A 22,385-nucleotide genomic window follows, 5' to 3' on the forward strand; every position below is an offset into this window, starting at 1 on the left:
TCAAAATGTAAAAGCAAACACAGAGCAATCTCAATGTGGTAGAATTTTTGGTGTATTTGTGGATGTTTAATATTAGCTGTTTACAAGTTACTTGTCAGCTTTTTTAACTGCCCCTTTTTTTCCCCTCTGAATTTGTAAGTAGCCAAGTTAGCACATTAAAATTAGAGCCAAAAATTCTGCTGTGTTTCTTTTCATGTATATGCATTTATTTACCCTTGGGATTTAATTGGACTCTTGGAATTCCCATGGATCTTCTGTAAAGTAAAGGAGAGAATCAGTAAACACGGAAACAATTACCATATAAGTGTTGAACCAAATATGATCAAATTGAAATTACTCTGGTGATTTCTTTTTTTTAATTGTTTTTTAATGTTTATTTATTTTTGACAGAGAGAGAGAGAGAGAGAGAGAGAGAGAGAGACAGAGCATAAGCGGGGGAGGGGGCAGAGAGAGAGGGAGACACAGAATCTGAAGCAGGCTCCAGGCTCTGAGCTGTTAGCACAGAGCCTGACACGGGGCTTGAACTCACAGACCGTGAGATCATGACCTGAGCCAAAGTCGGATGCTTAACAGACTGAGCCACCCAGGTGCCCCATACTCTAGTGATTTCTATAACATAGCACCCATTTGGTCATTTTAAACATTAAAAATTAATGAGGAGAATTTGTGTTTTATCAGTTGAAATACTCGTAGTGATTCATTAGTGTGGGTTGAATCATGCTATTACAAAATACTTAAAACATGGAAAAAACATGAGAGTACTATACTGACATGAGAGTACTATACTATATATATGTTCACCATATATATTTAATATATTTCATCATGTTGCACTATATGTATCAGATCATTTTTGCTTAAACAGATAAACATAGTTTTGTTTGTTTAAAGCTTATTTTAAGAAAGAGAGAAAGAAAAAGAGAGAGGGAGAAGTAGAGAGAGAGAATCCCAAGCAGGCTCTACACTGTCAGGGCTCAAGGTCATGAACTATGAGATCATGACCTGAGCGGAAACCTAGAGTGGGATGCTTAACTGACTGAGCCCCCAGGCACCCAGCTAAACATTGTTTAATACCCATTCAACTTATCCCAATTGTGTCTCTTTCTCCCAGGAGGTAAGTATTATTTTCAACTTATTGAGTGTCCTTATGATTTGTATTTTTATAGGTAGGCACCTCCAACAACTTATATTTTTGTTGCTTTTAATATATCCATAATTGACTTAATAGTTTATATATCATTTTGGCTGTTGCTTCTTTCACTAAAAAAGTTGTGACTCTATGAATACGTTTAGTACACATAGATCTAGTTACCAGTTTAGAATTTCATTATGTGACTATGCCCTGATTTATTTATTTTCCATATGATGCAGATTTATGTCATTTACAATTGTTCATTGGTGCAAACATGCAATTAATGGTGAACATTCTTCTAGGGTTTTTACTTAGAATTAAATTTTTTTGGTGGTAGGGTTTGTGTATTTTTGTTGTTACCTGACTGAAAGCGTGGAGTCATTTTCTTTCTCTTTCTCTTTCTCTTTTTCTTCCTCTTTTTCTTTTTCTTTTTCTTTTTGCTCAGATTGAAACTTAAGCCACTCAGAATATTTCACCAGCTTTTATTGGGTGGGAAGAGGCACATGGTCATTTATAATAAAATGATCTTACAAAACGAAAAGCATTTTGAAAGCTTGAGTCTGATTCTCAGAGTTTCTTCCATAAGGCCAATTCTTTTAAGCCTTGAAGCTTAGAAACCTTAAAAGAATTTTACCTTGGGGTCCCTGGGTGGCTCAGTCAGTTAAGCATCTGACTCGGCTCAGGTCATGACCTCACAGTTCGTGGGTTTGAGCCCCGTGTCAGGCTCTGGGCTGACAGCTCGGAGCTTGGAGCCTGCTTCAGATTCTGTGTCTCCCTCTCTCTCTGTCCCTTCCCCACTCGTGCTCTGTCTCTCACTCTCAAAAATAAATAACCATAAAAAAAATTTTTTTGAAAGAATTTTGCCTTGAAGCTGTTTCATTCCAAGCAGTGGGAAGTGTTTTGCTTAAGAGGGTGTGCCCTTCTCTGTCATTGAACTATGACCATCATCAGTTTGTAAAGCTTACACAGGGAGTATCATTTATAGAATTCAGTAAAGGCGTGAATAACATGCTTTATCAGCATGAATAACATGCTGAATATCCCAAAACTCAATGCCTTTACCCAGAAAATATAGACAATTCAGGTACTTAATATATCCATTATCTAATGTTAAACTACATAGAAGAGGAACCTCTAATCTCATTCATTTTGAAAATTTATTTATTGTACAATTTATCGCACACATTTAGCCAGATTATGTTATTCTTCTACCTAGCAGCAGAGTTGAGGCATTTGTGCCGACCTTTCTCTACACTTTTTCTATAATTTAGATGTTCAGTTGCAACTTTGTGTTTCTTTTCCTCCAACACATCTAGAAAATGATACAGTCTAAAAATTAAGTTGCCCTAATTTGCCTATTCTAGCAGTCCTACTCTGGAAAGAGATGCGGGAAAGGGTCTGCACATTTGAACCCAGGTTTTATGCGTTAATCTTCCACGTATCACTTGTGGCATACTGTATATAACTCGGGACTCCTATTTGAAGAGACATTATATGGAACCCACTACATAGAATCCATCTGATAATAGCTGATACCTCCTATCTGACCCTGCTGCCTCCAGTCTTTTTCTATCCCATTGCTCACTTGCTGCCAGGATTCTCTTTAAAATAGAAATATGATCATGCTGAGCCTTATCTTAAAAACTATTGATAATCCTCCAATTCACTCATTTTGTCCTCACGTAAAACAGAAGCTTAAGTCTCTGTTCCTTTTTAATTTACTCCTCTCCTCACTCCTCTCTTAAACACAATTCACGACTCTCAACCTTGAATTTCTCCAAAGGCCCTGCAGAAACCTGCTTTCTCACATCTTCCTTCGGGTGTATTCTGTCTCCTGTCTGGAATGCCCCTGCATTCTCCTCTCTGTCTAGCAACCCCCTTCTAATTATGCAATGTCACATGTGCATCTCCTCTGTCAGAAGTGACATTACCTTTAATATGAAGGCTTCCTGGTGGCTCTCCGCAGGTAGAATTAATTGCTCCCCACCTACACTTCCAAAATATTTATTTTTTCAAGAATATTTGTAGTAACATTTTGCATATCATTTTAGCCCCAGGATCCTGAGCTCCAAAGATAGATTATTCAACAAAAAAACACAATTTGAGAACATAAAACAAGCATCCTTGTATCTCATCTGTCTCTGCAAGTCAGAGGTGTCCAGTAGAGATATGCTCAACACACAGATGATGTTTCTATCGTTTGGTATGTGGTTTTGTTCATAAACAAGGTGTTTGTGGACACGTATCATGTGCTCATTTGCGTTCTGCCTGATGGAAATACAACTTGGAGCCACTTCCCCCCCCACTACAAAAGATTGAAACGTTTGCACCTTCCCCCCAAAATTATATCCTTTGGCTCTCTGAGTCATGGGTTAAATCTTTGACCAGAGGACACAGTAAAACTAAGTGGCCTCTGCTGAAATTGAACTAATGACAAGCACCTCATTGAGATAGTATGCTAAGTCACTACAATAGCAATATTTCCACGAACAAGGTGTGAATGCATGAAGTTCATGAAATGATGATCTAATTTGCCTCCTGAACTCAAAGAAGACAGCTTGAATGGATAACATTTTGCGGGTAATAGTAACCTTGGAAACTTGGATCCCAGCCACTCAAGATCCAGCTCTTCTCTGGCTATTACATTTCACCTCACACTATAATTTAGTGTTGCCCTTTACAGGATCTCCAAATACCACACAAACATTATATTTATGACAGCAGAGACTGTAGCTAACTTTCTCCAAACACTTGTACCGTAGATCCTTCTTCCCCTTCAGAAAAAAAAAAAACAAAAAAAAATTCAAATCATGTTCCTTTGGACAGACTACAAAGACCTGATCACAGCTCCCTTGTCATTTTACTCTTTTTGAGAAATATAACTTTAAAATATTTTTGAATTATGTGAGAGGAGACAGTGTATATTTTCTACTTTAAAAGCAATTTAAGGTGGAGTTCTCTGGCACAAAGGCAATTCAAAAATAGCTGAAGCTTAAAAGTTGAAATCCCCCCTTGTCTGGTATATACTGAATAGTTATTAGCGATCAGCGCTGTTTTCAAATGCTCAGTAAAATTGCAGAAGTGTTTAGTTTTATAAACACTTTGTAGGCAATGAAAGTATCAAATCGAAGGTACTATTTGTTCAGTTAGAATTTTGATGAGCTGTCAGGAGCCATTTTAATTGTTTAAAGTCCTTCTAAATAAAATAAAAAGGATAGAAATTAAATTCAAAAAAAGTATGAAATAAGAACATCTTGATACTTCATGTGAAGTGTTATTTTATTCATTACTTGCAATTCATTACAATACACCACTTGCTGTGGGAAATAAATTAGTGCAATATTAAGATCAGGAGCTTTGGACTCAGGAAACATTGAATTCAAATCCTGTCCTCACCATTGTTTTGTTTACCATGGCAAATTCCTTAACCTACTATGCTTACACAGTTTATTTATCTATAAAATGTATATATGTCAGCCCTCATACTTAACTGACTAGTTTGATGATCTTCATTGAGAACATTCTTCCATCCCAAACTTATTTCATAGCTTTTTAAATGATCTAGCGTCTTCCACATTGGAAATGAGATTCACAGGGAAGATTAAAAATATTTTGAAAATATTTTTAAAGATGCCTTGTCTTCTACAAAGTAACACATTAATAATCAAGCTTTGAATTTATATACTTATATGGAAGCAGTTCACTACAAAATCTCATGCACAGAATTCTCACCAAAGTTCCAACCCAGAGACTTATCAGTGTAACTCATGTGGATAACTCTGCATACATCTTTAAGATGCAGTGAGTTCTTAAGGGGCAAGACGAAATTACTCTATGCAAATGTCAAGGTGGCTATATACTGATAGATGGCATAAGAAGGAAAAATTAGCATTTAAAGTTCAGGTCATTTTTAAGACAAGGAAGCAGGATGCTGTATCATTCTGGATAAAGCTGAAGTTATATGCATAAGGAAAAGGATGGTTAATTAAAATTAAAAGCACGCATATACCTAGATAAAGGCAGCTGGATAAGTATTAGGTAAATTAATGGCTACATATGTAAATGGGTGGAAATAAATGGTTTATGTGGATCTCTGATCAAAGAAGCTGCAAGAACCTTTTGTCTGTCTGGAAGTCATAGCTGAGGCTTATCCTCTGATGGAATACCCAAAACAGATTATTCAAGGCAGCATTTATTAATATCTTCAATCTATTTAGACTTCTTTTAAGGTCCACATTAGAAGACCTAAAGCATGCTAATATTTTGTTTAATTAGAAAAATATTAACTGGGAAAAAATTGACAACATGATTTCAATGTAAAAACACAAAACAATTTAATATTTTTTAAATATGACATTGTGCTACTATTTTGTTTTTTTATATCACAATTTAAAAAACCTGCAACTTGTTAAGATTTCAGTCCAATGATGAAGCAAACCTAGAATTTATTATTACTGAGTGTCAGCAGAGAAAAAAAAAATATCAGAATGATTTTCTCGAGGAACATTTGGCTTATTATGTAGCAGAGATGTTTAGCTGGATGCCAAGTTGATCTCCCCTTCTTCTTGTACCACAGAGAGATCATATTCCCCAGCAACTCTTGTTCTTTGACTACGATGCTTGAGTTCTGAATAGTGGAATATAGGCAGAACTAATGGGTACCACTTGTCAAACCAGATGAAGAGAAACCATCCATGTTCAATATTCCTTCTCATATCTCTGTTGTTAGTTTAGTGTAGATGAGTATAAGCCACATGAAAGCAACAAGTTAAAGATAACTGAATCATAGGGATGCCTGGGTGGCTCAGTGGCTTGAGCGTCCGACCTCAGCTCAGGTGATGATCTCATAATTCATGAGTTCCATCCCCATGTCGGGCTCTGAGCTGACAGCTCAGAGCCTGCAGCCTGCTTCAGATTCTGTCTCCCTCTCTCTCTCTGCCCCTCCTCGCTCACACTCCTTCTCTCTCAAAACTAAATAAACATTTAAAAAAATAACTGAAACATAGATAAAATGGGCAGGGAAACTTAAGATGGGAGACACTTGAATCCCTGAATCACTTTTTGAAGAGAAGCTGCCCACAGACATGCATCCATGGACAGGCATGTTCTCTATACAGGATATAAATTAAAGTTACCTGTGTGAGAAATAAACATCTATAACGGTTGAAAACAAACTTCTATGGTCATTGAATTAATACATATTTTTAGTTCCTGTTGCATGAGTTGTTATTGTTTCTTTATTGAGAATAACTTATATACATTGAAATACATATCCAAGTATGATTTAGAAATGCCCATAATCTAAGACAGCTTCTTTTTTTTTTTGAAATTTTTTAATGTTTATTTATTTTTGAGAGATAAAGACAGAGCAGGAGTTGGGGAAGGGCAAAGAGAAGGAGACACAGAATCCCAGGGAGGCTCCAGGCTCTGAGCTGTCAGCACAGAGCCCTACTGGGGGCTTGAACTCATGAACTGTTGCGATCATGACCTGAGCTGAAGTTGGACACTTAACCGACTGAGCCACCCAGGGGCTCCTCTAAGACTGTTAATTTAGGAGCTTTATTTTATCAATCACCTACCCTTCTTAGGAGCAACTGTTCTGGTTAATATCACCATGGCTTAGTTATTCATATTTTAGAAATTCATACAAATGAAGAAATATAGCACATATTCTTTTGAGTTGGCTTCTTTCATGAATATTACATTGATGAGTTTCACCCATGTTGTCAGTTTAGAAGTAGTACATTCTTTTTTTACTGTTATATTCCATTTAATCAGCATATCCCAATTTGCCTATCCATTTTTGTGTTTATGAACATTTGGATTATTTTCAGTTTGGGACCATTATAAACAAAACTTCTATGAGCATTCCTATACAATATTTTTGTGAGTATTTGTTTAATTTCTGCTGTGTAAATTCCTGAAGTGGAATTTCTGGGTCATAGGAAAGGTATATGTGTGACTTTTTTTTGGTAAAAACTTGCCAAACCTTTACTCCAACTTTTTGTATAATACTCTACTTTTCCCAGTGATTGACATCTCCATTTTTCCATAAATTCATCAAAACTTGGCGTTAATCTTTTTAGTTTGTCCATTCTAGTGTGTGTCCTGTCGTATTTCATTATTGTTTGCATTTTCCTTATGGCTAATGATGTTGAGCATCCTTTAAAGTGCTTAAGTGTTATCTTCATTTGTACATAAGACTTATTTGTGAAGTGTCTTCAAAATTGTGCCTATTTATTTTTATCCCATAGTCTTTTTTAAAATTGAGTTTTAGTTCTTTTTTAATTTTTTTTTTCCAACGTTTATTTATTTTTGGGACAGAGAGAGACAGAGCATGAACAGGGGAGGGGCAGAGAGAGAGGGAGACACAGAATCGGAAACAGGCTCCAGGCTCTGAGCCATCAGCCCAGAGCCCAACGCGGGGCTCGAACTCACGGACCGTGAGATCGTGACCTGGCTGAAGTCGGACGCTTAACCGACTGCGCCACCCAGGCCCCCCGAGTTTTAGTTCTTTATATAATTTGAATATAAATTCTTTCTCAGAATGTGTATTGAAAACATTTTTTCCAGAGTATGCTTCATCTTTTATCTTGTAAGCATGTCTTTTAATGAACAGAAAATTATAAATTTAATAAACTAACATCAATTTTTTTATAATTTCCATTTTTTGAGTCATAATAATTTTTTTGCATTAATAGAGGACTGTAAATATATTCTCCTATGATATCTTCTAGACATTTTAGAATCTATTTAGGCTATTTAGAATCTATTATTTAGTCTTTACACTTAAGTTTATGTTCAACCTCAGTTTGACACTGATGTATAGTGTAAGGTAACGTATGAGATTCTTTTCTATTTTAAAATTATTATCTAGTTGTTTGAAAACTCTTTCTTAAAAATAATTTTCTTACACAATTTATTTTTTTTATACCTTTCTAAAGATCAATTTATCAGATAAGTGTGCATCAGTTTCTGGACTCTCTATTCTCTTTCACTGATACAATGCCAATGCTATATGGTTTTAATTACTGTGGTTTAAAATAAACTAAATTCATGTCTTGGTACTCTTTTCTGTGATTGTTTTTGCTATTCTAGTTTCCTTTTATTTCCAGTAGAGAATTCACTTATCAATTTATACACACACAAAAGAGGCTTCTTATGATTTTAAATGAAATTGTGTTAAATCTATGCATCAAATTTAGGGAAATAATCATCTTAACAATATGAGTCTTTCAATTCGCACTTAGGTCTTATTTTAAGTTTTCTCTACACTGTTTTTGTAAAATTTTAGCTATGATAGTCTTGCATCCTTTTAATAAAATTATCCCCAAGTATTTTGTGCTTCTGGTGTTAATTGAGAATCTTCAAAAAACTTCCCAATTGCTCATTATTGCTACCTAGAAAGATCATTATTATATATTTACGTTATATATCTGTAACCTTGTTAAAAAGCACGTATAATTTATAACAGATTTCTGCATATGTCATTGTATTTTAATGTAAATAATCATGCCAAATGTGCACAAAGAGTTGGACTTTTCCTTTCCAATGTTTATACTTTTGTTGCTGTTTTTTGTTTTTTTATTTATTTTTTCATTTGTGCTTTATTACATTAGATAGGTTCTCCTGGAAATGACTGAATGAAGATGGTGAAGGAAGAGATTCTTGCCTTCTCCTCGAACTTAGAGGAGATATATTCAAAATTTCACCAGTGTGAATGTTGTTAGTTGTAGGCTCTTTGTGGATGTCCTTCAAGAGACAGACAAAAATGTCTTTCTATTCCTAGCTTGCTGAAAGTTTTTTTTTTTTCATGAATGTGTGTTAAATTTGATCCAGTGATTTTTCTACAGTTATATAGATGATCATGTAATTTCCCAGTTTTTTTTTTTTTATGTTAAACGATCTTTGCATTCCTGGCATAAATTATGATGTAATAGCTATTTATATATTGGTGGATTTGATTTCCTAATGTTTACTGAAGGATTTTGCATCTATGTACACAAGGGGTAGTAATTTTTTATTGTATTTTCTCACCATTTCCTTGTAAGATTTAGACATGAAGGTTATTGTAACTTCATAAAAACAATTGGGAATATTTCTTCTTCATATTCTGATATAGTTTGATAATAATCAAGACATATTGAAAAAGCCTTCACCTGTCAGAGAGGGGACAATTTGAACACCAAAGAGCATAATGATTGAAATGGGTTAATATATGTGAGTTCAAAAATCATTGATAAATTTTGGAGATAGGAAATTATATTATAATTTTGGAGCAATCAATATTCTTTTACAAATTAAATAAGTTTCACCCCAAAAATACAAAAATACTAATTCAGTGAGATACATGCACCCCAATGTTTGTCACAGCATTACTAACAGTAGCCAAATTATGGAGAGTCCAGTGTCCATTGACTGATGAATGGATAAAGAAGATGAGATATATATATATATATATATATATATATATATATATATATATATACACACACACTCAGCCACAAAAGAAAATGAAATTTTGCCATTTGCAATGACATGAATGGAGCTAGAGAGTATAATGCTAAGCAAAAAAAGTTAGAGAAAGACAGACACCATGATTTCACTCATATGTGGAATTTAAGAAACAAAACACACAAGCAAAAGGAAAAAGAGAGAGAGAGAGAGAGGGGCAAACCAAGGAGTTTGACTCTTAACTATAGAGTAGACTCTTAACTATAGAGAACAAACTGATGGTTACCAGAGGGGAGGTGGGTCGGGGAGATGGGTAAAATAGGTGATGAGAATTAAGGAGTGCACTTGTGATGAACACCAGGTGATATATGGAAATGTTGAATCAGTATACTGTACACCTGAAACTAATTTTACATTGTATGCTAACTAACTAGAATTTAAATAGAAACAATGGGGGATAAAAGAATTGCATGGGTTGACACATAGTAAAAAAAAAAAAAAATGGATAAAAACATTTGAACTATATTTTTTATATGAACTACACCTCATGTAAACAAATAATTGAGGAGAGGAAATTTATCTTGAAAGAAGCTTTCTAGCTAATAAAATACACAAGAGAATTAGTATATTGTTATTTTCCAACCCTTTAATGGATTTCCGTGTCTATCCAAAGTTCATCAGTGGCTGACATCAACTAACAACAAGTTACCACACAGACAAATTCACACCAAATATAGTATGTAACACCCAGCTTATATGTCTCATGGGGACTACATGTGAAATACTTTTACCAAAATAAATTTGAACTTCAATCTGACCAAGACTCTAGATCTAGATTTCAATTTATAGAGAATACATGACACAGATAATGATAATAAGACACATCAAATGTATTCAATTAGCAGTATTCAGATTAGGTAAATCTACAGGAAAAATAACCTGGCTTCACCAACCAAAAGGAAAAAAACAAAAGAAAAGTTAAAGTATAATATTTGTATTAGAGAGGCTCAAAAGAGATTTCACTGAAATACATAATACACTTTAGAACCCAAACTGCAATTATATAAATAGTTCATATATGCATACAAACATACATGTAAATATATACTTACATAATACACATGTATGTTATTTATTTATATTTTAATATGTTTATGATTTTATTATTTCCTTTAATAATAATAAAATAATAGGAAAATTGACAGCTAGGTAATGCATTCTTTCTAATATGATTAGATATGCATTCCATGATGATATTTTTAAAAGCTGAATTAATTTTGGTAGATGTTTTGACAGTATTGTGATCATGTAAGGATATATTTTACATGTAATTTTCTAACATGTAATATTCATTGGATGTGATCACAATATTGTGGTCATTTAAGAAAATGTTCTTTTTCAGAGATGTATTCTGAAATATTTAGGAATGAATTATCTAGGAATTACTTTTAAATATCATTTGAGCAAAAAAAAGATAAAGCAAATATGACAAAACATTGATATTTCTTTAATCTCAGGTTGGGGTTCAATTATGTTATTCCATCTATATTTATGGATTTTTGAAAAACATAACAAAGCTTTGGTATGAAAGTAATAACACTAATAAAATGCTTTAGCAGTAGATTTATCATCAGTAGTGTCCAGGTGATTAATGTGTATTAAAAGTTACTGTATATTTATTTGAACCAATTTTGCAGTATATTTGTTAGGAAATATTTTGGTAACTTTTCAGATTGATGAGTGCATGTGCATTTTTGAAAGTCGTAAAAAGGTAAGATTTTTATAATGCCATCTAATTTAATTCACTCAAATTCCAAACAATTTTGAACAAAGATTGACTTTAGTAAATATCCAGGATTAAGAAGTTACTTTAAAAAATAAAGAAAACAAAACTATGAATTGGTATCTGCTTGTTATTACTGCATTGGAGGTACCTTTTTCATTAAATTATTGCTTTTTCTTATTGTAGATAATGAGGATTTTGTCCCTTGTCTATTAAGGGCTTGAATAGAAAAGATAGAAGAAAATATAAAAGTCAAGGCATCCTGACTCATGTAGTCATTATGGACACACAGTAAAATAAAATCATTTTGATAAGGTATCTTGGAAAAGAAGGTAAAGTCACTATGATTGCTGCATCTTTGATAGCTGAAAATCAATATAATAAATTACATATTTTATATCCACATATAAATGCATTAGATACATTCTGATCATTCCTCAGATTCTTGTAAATTTCTCTAATGCAAGTTGTTTATGTTCCTCTATAAATAAATACTTTCCAGATAGCTAGGTTTTTACTTTAGCACATAGTTAACTATAATCTTTTACATGCCATAAATTTGCCTAAATCATCCCTCATTTATAAAACTCTAGTCACATTCAAAGTTAATTGGAAACTTGAAATGTCCCCTAAAGCGTATCCATATAAAGGTCAGTAAAGAGGTAATAATAATTATTAAAAAAAAATAGGACACAAGGTGAGGGTCTTAATCAACCACTTTATTTAGGGCTGTTTATTATGAATATATTTTAAAACTGTAAGCTCAGAATAAACAAGTCTAATAATTTAAGGAAATCTCTAGATAGAGCAAGAAACAGCTAGGTGCTTAATAAATATGTGGCTTTAAACAACTCAGTTTTATTAATGGTGACAGCAACTTTGGGATTCAAATGGACACAAAATTACATAGAAAAGGAGAGCCATGGAGAGAGAAAATATATACTCATTTGAAATAAACCAACTTAAGTACAAAGAAGTCAGCTTAGTTCCTTCTTCTCATCAACTTGTTTTCAACGGATTACAATCTTGCATCCAATTTTCCCCATCTGTGTGGACCTTGGGAATGCATCTGTGGTCTTCGAACCATTATTGGATGTGGGATTCCTTGAGCTCTTCTGGGTCTGCTTCATGGAGTGAACATATAATTTATCTTCTAAATCCGAAGATGTTTGACAGTGGCAGAAAGAACTTTGGATAATTACACTGGCATAATAAGCATGGTGGGGAACTGCCCTGGGCCAGCTGGAATATCTGCTTACCCTCCGCATGACCCCTCTATCCTGGAGAATAGACCAGAGCCTTGTATAGCATAGTTGTTTGATCTCCAGTGCCACAGTGTGAGTGTGAGTGTGTGTGGGGGCCCGGGGGGCGGGGAGGGTCTTTACTTGCAAGATCATCTGGATCCCAGGAAATCAGTCAGGTGGTCACCAAATTGTGAAGTCTGTAGAAGACACTAGACTTAATAGCAGCTCAGTAGAGCACACAGATTCTTTAAATATCTCCTTCTTGGGACCCTTGGGCGTCTCAGTTGGTTAAGCTTCCAAATTCAGCTCAGGTCATGATCTCATGGTCATGATCTTGCACTTCCAGAGTCGAGCCCCACGTTGGGATCCATTGGGCTCCATGCGGACAGCTCAGAGCCTGGACCTGCTTCAGTTCTGTCTCTCCCTCTCTCTCTGCCCCTCCCCTGCTCACGTTCTGTCTCAAAAATAAATAAAAATTAAATATCTCCTTGTTTTCGGGTTCCTTACGTATCCCTTACCTCAATTCAGCTTGCATTTTCAGGGATATATTCTTATCTGTCTCCCCATGTTTTCTTCTTCAATTTGAAATCTTCCTCCCCAAATGAGAAGAAGCTGGCATGAATATGAGGCTGTTCCCGGAATTATCTAACTCAATATGTTTCCTCAAACATCATGATATTTTTTTTTAGTGCATGAGTGACATCAGCTTTCCTTCCTTTGAGTTCTTGCTAACTATAGGAAGTTCTGTCTAACCTGAGCAGTCCCATTTGGAAAGCTATTAACCCCATGTGTCTACTGAAATTGAAACTGTCTAGTCAAAATTGAAATGTAGTCCAAGTGTAAATTACATACTAGATTTGCAAGACTTGGTATGAAAAACAGTATAAATACCTCAATAATTGTGTATTGAATACATCTCAAAATATGTTGGATCTTTGTAGTTAGAATGTATTATTAAAATTCACTTTTTTTTTTACTTGCTAATGGCTACCAAAAATTTTTCAGTTACTTATGTGGTCATATTTTTAGCTCACACAGTTCTGGTAAAGTTCTGCTAGACAGTTCTGGTAAAGATTTGCTCTACTTTAGCCTCTCATGATTTACTAGTAAGTGCCTTGCCTTTTTCTTTTACTTTATGTATCATTGCTTCAGACAGCACTGTAGATTATACTTCCTGGTCTACTTGTTTCCTTTTACAGCCTACTGAAAAATTTTGCCATGCAATGGCGATCTACTGATAATCTAGAACTTCCTGTATTATGAATGAAACTTTCAAAACAAGAACCCATACTTCCTGTAGTTCGGTCGGCACACATTTTCAGTAGGTTTTCAGCACAGCTGAACACCCAACACAGCCAATACCACTACCTGCTATTAGCACAGCACATCATAAGCGAGGCAGATAGCATTCTCTGGAACAAGATTGTGCTTTTATATTAATTTGAGGGATTTTTACATATAACCTTGATTGGTATTATATAACATACTGTTCTTTCTGATTAAAATTGTTAAGATGCACAGTCACCCCCAACTCACTTTTTGTGTGGATCATGTCAGACAAAACACCGTCTCTTTAACCGTAGGATATTTTTCTTCCTCCTCAGCCCCCATGATCAATGACTAAAGAATATTTCCTTGCTTTAAGAGAATATGACAGTTGTTCCCTATTTACCAGCTATAAGCACTTACAGTTTTGTATCTCATATTCTGTATCCTATATGTTATATAAGACATATATGTTATACATATATGTGTGTGCATATATGTGTGAATGTGTGTTTATGCATATTTAAACTATGTCCTTTCCATCTACTGTTATCAATTAAAGTTATTCACTAAAAGCTACTTTCATGGTGTTACATACTGTGGGATGACCATTAGTTGATGTCAAAGGAATAAATTATCATCAGAGATAATCTGACAGTTACTTAATGTAACTGCATCTTTACTGAATATATTAATATATGCATCTCACGCTATGTACTCATAAACCTCAGAAAAAAATAAACTTCTGTCCTGATTTATGGATAGAAAATTGACTTCTGAATTTACTACCCACTGCCAATAAATAAAATGATTTTAAAACCCTGTTAATTTTTCACTCTGCTTACATTAGTTTTCAGTCAATTTAATCCATCCCAGGAAATACACTTGCATGAACATGACTCAAAATAGATGAATCATTGAAATTCATTCCCCTACAAAAAAGGGAGCTGTACAGACATGACTCTGAATAACTACCCACCATTAGCTTCCCCATGGAACTCATTTTTTGGTTTCATTGTCTGTCCCTAAAAAAGCTAAAAATATCATTCGGAAAATTGCTGATAGCTTGGAAGATGAGAAATCTCAAAATATGTTCTGAAGCCCAAAATCTGTATAACAAATGGAGTGAACAAAAAGATGCAGATAGAATGTGTCCACGTGCACAGCTTGTTCACCTGCCCTTTTCAACTGTGCAGCGCTCCCATGTGCATTGATTTCACGTGTTTACGTGTTAAGAAAAGATTTCTGAAGCAGTGCAGTATGGTTGGGATTTGGTACAAAGATGAATTATGCATGCATTAAACATGCTTTATGATTAAACACACTTTAAGATGTGTGATTTGACCTGTCCCTAAAATTAACAGGATAATATAATCCCATGCACAGTTCAAGGTGCTGTAAGATTTCAGAAAGCAGGGACAGTTGAAAGTTATGAATATCAGAACAGATTGTTTTTTTCCTGTTAGCAATGGTAATGAGAAGTGGGCACATTGATGAACACAGTAAAATGTCATCCAGATTCTCCAAATACATTTGAATAAATATGGAAGAAAAATGCTGTATGTATATATGTTATATATATATATGTGTGTGTGTATATATATATAATGTATACATATATATACACACATATAGATATATGTATATACATAACTTTCCAATTGAATTTAATTTTAGTTCTTAAAGAATTTAAACAAAAGTTATAATGACAGAGGTAACATTCAGAAGCCTTCTCTCAAGTTGGTTGGGTTTTTATATTCTTACAACTCTGAACTCTATTAATAAAGAGGAAAATATAACTTGAGCAAACTTAACAGATGATCTGCAAATATGTGTTGTTATTTTTCTACAAGGAATACCATGTACTTATATAAAGAGAAACATTTATTATCTGGACATTTTTCGAGGTTGCAATGAATTTTCCATGATTTCCTTCAAAAACAACCTGGGGAGAGGGTAAAGTACATCATTTACAGAAATGCCTATATTATTTCTGCTATAATGAATTGACATTTACAACTTTATGAGGCCCCAATAAATAGGGGTGTGTTTGGAGAGGGGACAAGGAGGTGATAACTTCAGCACAGCAAGAGAGGGAAATAAATAAAAGTTCTTCTTGTCTCTCCTTTGCACCAGTATTTTGGCATTATGCAGACAAAACATGTACACCTGATACAGTCAAGTGTGGTTAACCTCCTTTTTTGCTCTGCCCTGTACCACTCTGCTGTATTGAATTCAGCTTGGTGAGCAAGGGAGTCTTTAAAAGCTGTACAATTCATAGCCTCAAGGACTCTTAAACTTAAGACATTTGATTAACCACAAAACCGTGGAAATGTAGACAATGGTCAAATCTATTGGTCAAAATAGTATTCAAACCGAAAACCATACAGATTATTTACAGAAGCGTGGGATCTGCCAGTGAACCTAGACTATGTCTGAGAGATGATCATTTTGCTGGAGCCAGGGCTCAGGCTTTTTCTACAGCCAGATTTATAAAATGGACTCCATAGCTTAATTAATCCAGGCTCTGACAAGGACTTCTTAAAAGTAGAAAATAAAAGTAGATTGCAAAGGAAACATGATCACTTCAGGATGAACTACAGTTTGGACCACTAATGAGAAAAATAACAAAATTAGACCTGAGGATGTCTAGAGTGGATGTTGGTTTTACGGTGCCTCTTAATTTATGTCACAGACACAGAGGAACAAGAATGCTATTTTTGCTATGTTTTAATCTTCTGGCCAAATCCTGTTCTTATGTTTGACTATTTGGGTGGAATGCACCGATGCGATCTGGGCATAAATGATATCCTTTTACAGACCCTTCCCAGGTCTCTTGAGAAACTATTTCTGTTCTCAGAGGTTACCTCTTGAAAAATGAAGTGAACTCTGGAACATGGCAGTTGGATTCCACCGTATGGTGAGCATTGTATTAACTACGATGCCAAATGATTTGTGAGAAAAGGAATGGAATGTAGGGTTTTTCCCTCAAATATATTGTAATCCATTGAAGACAGAATAAAAATACCACATTAAGGAAATCAGGTTACAATTTGTGTGTGAGTAGGAAATGCTGATTTAAGCAGTATTAATTAGTCTATGGGAGAAGCACTGTTTAAAACAATTATTACTCTATTATTTAATAAATGGCACACTATATTATGGCCCCTTAATTACACAGAAAATCTATGTGTATGTCTCAACACAGTGCTGTTTTATTTATGTTTAAATTTTGTCCACTATCTCAAAGCCCTACTGTGTATAAGAATAGATGGGCTATAAATGCAAAGTAAAGTTAGTGAAAGTTCTATGACTTCTATGTGTATTTCTAGAGGAACAGGGCTATTGAACAGGTGGTGTGATATGTTAAATGTACCATGAACTAGAAGTCAGAAAACTTTTGTGTGAGTTGTGCTCTCATTGTTAACCAGTTGAAAGCCCGTAGGCAAATGTAATCACTGACACAGTTCTGGACTTTGAAAAATAAAAAATAAATTGGGCTATGTCATCCCCAAAATATATTTTCTCCCAGTGTCCTCTGACCTCTGTTCCTTGTGAAATCTATTTCTTTAATAAATCCTTAGGAGGATCTGTTCTTGGTGTGGGGAAAACAACCAAGAATCTGTCCCACAGCTACCCTGTTTTCATAGACAGAAACAGATGAGATTCTATGAGGAAATGGCATGTATCATGAAGGAAACAAAGCATGATGTTTTGCAAAAGAATGTCTGTGGGGTTACAGTGGGAAAGACCCTCTGAGGGGTGATACTTCACAGTCAGAGCTGAACCATGAGAAAGACCTAGGAAGAAAGAATTCCAAGCAGAGAATTAACAACTGCAAGAACGAGGGTCGTCTGGCTGGCTCAGTAGAGTGTGTGACTGTTGATCTTGGGGTGGTGAGTTCGAGCCCCATGATGGGCGTACCGGCTACTTAACAAAAAATGCAAGAACTGAGAATTAAAAAGGAAAGAGAGAGGCGCCTGGGTGGCTCAGTAGGTTAAGCGTCTGACTTTGGCTCAGGTCATGATCTCACGGTTTATGAGTTCGAGCCCCTCATTGGGCTCTGTGCTGACAGGTCAGAGAGTGAAGCCTGCTTCGGATTCTGCGTCTCCCTCTCTCTCTCTGCCCCTCCCCCACTCATGCTCTTTCTCCCTCTCTCTTTCAAAAATAAATAAACATTAAAAAAATTGTTTTAAGGGAAGAGAGAACACCATAGTGGGTCTGGAACCCGGTGGGCAAGAGGAGATGCTGGGGTGCAAAAGCCATCAGAGGGCAGATCTTGGACTGCCTCATAAATCAGCATTCAGTGTGTGGATTTTATTTTATTTTATTAATATTTATTTATTTTTGAGAGAGAGAGAGAGAGAGACAGAGCATGAACAGGGGAGAGGCAGAGAGAGAGGGAGACACCGAATCCGAAGCAGGCTCTAGGCTCCAGGCTGTCAGCACAGCCTGACCCGGGGCTCAAACCCACGAACTATGACATCATGACCCGAGCTGAAGTTGGACACTTAACCGATTGCCACCCAGGCGCCCCTCAGTGTGTGGATTTTAATCTTAGATGTCTGATAATGGCATGAAGGGATTCATAATTTTAAAAAATAACCCTGGTGGCTGGGTATAAAAAATCACTGGGACAAGTCTTAGATTGGGCTGCTAAGACAGAATAAACTGGGTTGCTTAAACAAACAAACAAACAAAAATGTACTTTTCACCATTCTGTAAGCTGTAAAATCTGAGATCACGGTGCAGCCAAATTGAGTTATGGTGAGAGCTCTCTTTCTGATTTGTACATGGCCCTCTTCTTGTTGCCTCCTCAAGTACAGAAAAAGGAAACTCCCTAATGTCTTATAAGGGCACTAATTCTATTCATGAGACCTCAGTCCTCATGATCCAATTACCTACCAAAGCTTCCACCTCCCAACATCCATCTCACTGGGGGTTAGAATTTCAGCATATAAATGACGCGTGGGGGGGGGGGGTACAAACATCCCATCTATGAGAGAAAGGGAAGGTGGAAGATATTAGACTAGTTCATAGACTATGAGGATAACAGCTGATCGGGGTGGTAGTGAGGTGAATAGATTCAACGTAATCAGTTTTGAAGTGAGGAATTGACAGCAATTGCTATGATAGTTTGTTCACGGGTGAGTAAGAAAGCAAGACTCCTGGCTTTTAAGCCTGAACAATTAAATGAAATGGTGCCACTTACCATAATGGGGAAGAATACAGGAGAGACAGGACATTCATGCAGTTGGTGGGTGGATCCCTTCTAAACTGATTAATTTAGATATGCTTTTAGATATCCCAGTGCAGATAGATGAGTCAAGAGCTAAAAAGTCTTGAGCTGCTGGTAGAGGTTTGGAATAAGAGCTTATTAAGAAGCTTTAAAACCAAGAGACTGAATAGTAACTAGTCTCTGAGAACAGATTTTCTATAAAGACAAGAGTTACATGAATGGTATAATGGAAACTTAGTTGGGGTCTGGAGGTTTCCAGAAGGAGCCAGCCTACCTACCTTGGGGGTTGGGGGATTTACCTCAGGCAAGACCTGGTGCTCAGATTTTCATGGTCAGAAACTTGATAGGTCTACACAATAAGAAGCAATTCCTTCCTCAGGGACACAAAAACCAATAGTTCACAAAACTGAAATATGAAGCCAAATCATAATTTATTAATTAGTGTAAGGACCAGATAATTTTGAAATGAACGGCATCTATATTTAAACAATAGGAATTTCTATAAATGGAACTAAATTTTACTTAGGACCCTTCTTATGCTAATCCTTTAAATGCCCCTGTTCTGATGCTGATTCTATTATAATTAGAATTTCCTACACTGAAAGGAATGTGTTACCTATGTTAATAGAATTACCTTGAGGTAGTCTACCTCTCTCCTGGAATGGTTTACCAATAGCACCATAAATACTTTGGTGAATATTTTCTTTCTTAAAGAACCTCTGAATTGTGCTTGAATTGATGTTACAGATACTTGCCTCTGCAAATCATGCTTGAAGGCTCACTTTCCTGACCAATCTCTCTCTCTCTCTCTTTTTTTTTTTTTTCTGATTGACAAGTTATTTTCTCTGAATATATTAATGGACTCAGTGAGATTTCTTCAGTATTCTTAACAATTCTGTTACTTCAGATGTATTTGCCTATATCTCAGCTGTGCATCAATTTAATAACAAATCTCTAGTTGCAATGGTATGCCTCTTGCATGCAGGTTTCGGGGGAAACCTATAGGTGCCCTATAAGATCACAAATCACTCAAGAGTCTTTCAGTGGTACTTAGTTGGCTGTTTTTATTGAAATAACCGAAGACTAAAATTTTTCTCCACACTATGAATGGAAGAAAAATAAAGTATGTTCGTGATAAATTTGAATTATTCATATATTCAATTGACCATATTTTGCCCAGTCCCAATATGCCAGTGAAACAACTCTTGTATGGCATTTCACCTCTTTAATTTGGATATTCAGGTGACGTTATTTAAAAGTTTATTTCTTACAATCTGTGAGCCCAGAATTATTTCAAAGTAACTACACTTCATCGAAGAATTTATAGATTACCTTTGAAACTCAAAGCAATCCTGCTATGTGTGGAATTTCCTGGTTAGTAAATATTAAGCTAGGATTTAGAAACTCCTATCTCCTAACATTTAATCTTAGAATATTGATAGCTAAGATTTCTTGTTGTTTGTTTTTTTTTTTTTTCTATGAGCAGTATTTTGCTAGGTACTTTTAAAAAAAATCTCATTTAATCAGCACACAAAGTAGGTCATTGTATTTTGCTCTATTTATAGCAAAATAAACTGAAAAATTATAGGATGAAATTTCTGCCTAAATCCTCAGAACTGTGAAGAGATGCCACAGGTTTTGCACAAAGGGAAGCTGACTTCAGAGTTCATAAGCACTGAACCATAATGATCAATTATGGGAACTTTATTGAAGTATAATTAACATAGTGCTGTGTTAGTTTCAAGTGTATAATATAAGGATTCAACAATTCCCTACACACTCAGTGCTCATCAGGATAAGTGTACTCTTAATTCTCTTTCTCTATTTCACCCATCACCCCTACCCACCTCCCCTCTGGCAGACATCAGTCTGTTTTCTATTTAAGAGTCTGTTTTTTTTGTCTTTTTTCTTCATTTATTTTGTTTCTTAAAGTCCACATATGAGTAAACTCATATGGTATTTGTCTTTTTCTGTCTGGCTTATTTCATTTAGCATCATACATTTTAGGTCCACTCATGTTGTTGTAAATGGCAAGATCTCATTCTTTTCTATGGCTGAGTAATTATAAATATATATGTATATATGCATATATATATATATATATATATATATACACACACACACATACACACACACACACCACATTATATGTATATAATGTATATAATGTATATGTATATAATACCACATATGTATATAATGTGATATATATCACATAATTTATATCACACCATATTGTGATATATATCACATTATATATATCTCACATTACATATCTATATAGAGATACCTCACATTATATATCTATATTAGATATATAGATATACCACATTATATATCCATCATATATATATATATATATATATATATATACACCCATTACACATTTCTTTATTCATCTATGGATAACACTTGGGTTACTTCTATATATTGGCTATTGTAAATAATGCTGTAGTAATCATTGGGGTGCATATATCTTTTCAAATTAGTGTTTTCACTTTCTTTCAGAAAATACCCAGTAGTAGAATTATTGCATTAAATGATAATTATATTTTTAATTTTTTGAGGAACTTTCATACTGTTTCCCACATGGCCGCACCAATTTGCATTTCTGCCAACAGTGCACGAAGGTTCCTTTTTCTCCACATCCTTGCCAACACTTGTTATTTCTTGTCTTTTTTATTTTAGCCATTCTGACAGATAGGAGGTGACATCTCACTGTAGTTTTGATTTGCATTTCCCTGATGATGAGTGATGCTGGGCATCTTGTCATGTGTCTGTTGGCCATCTCTATGCCTTCTTTGGAAAATGTCTATTTAGGTCCTCTGCCCATTTTTTAATTGGGTTATTTGTTTCTTTGATGTTGAGTTATATATATTCTGTATATGTTTTGGATATTAACCGCTCATCAAAGACATCGTTTTCATGTATCTTCTCCCATTCAGTAAGGTGGTTGCCTTGCCATTTTGTTGATGGTTTCCTTCATTGTGCAAAAGCTTTTTATTTTCATGTAGTCCCAATAACTTAATGTTGCTTTGTTTCCTTTGCCTGGTGAGACGTATCTAGAAAAAGCATTTCTATGCCTGATGTCAAAGAAATTACTACCCTGTTTTCTTCTGGGGATTTATGGTTTCAGGTTTCACATTTGAGTCTTTATTCCACTTTAAGTTTAGTTTTTTTGTACAGTGTAAGACAGTGGTCTAGTTGTATTCTTTTGCATATAACTGTCCAGTTTTCCCACGATTATGGAAGCTTTAATGCTCCAAA

General features: G+C 35.0%; 1 long non-coding RNA gene across 2 annotated transcripts in view; it reads left to right on the plus strand.

The window, feature by feature from the left end:
- The window catches only part of LOC121032147 (uncharacterized), a 172,121-nt gene that overhangs the window by 61,856 nt on the left and 87,880 nt on the right, over positions 1 to 22,385 (plus strand). The gene's annotated exons all lie outside the window — the stretch shown is intronic.

Source organism: Herpailurus yagouaroundi, unplaced genomic scaffold (assembly GCF_014898765.1).
Source record: "Herpailurus yagouaroundi ecotype Mexico unplaced genomic scaffold, PumYag 141, whole genome shotgun sequence".
NCBI lineage: Eukaryota > Metazoa > Chordata > Mammalia > Carnivora > Felidae > Herpailurus > Herpailurus yagouaroundi.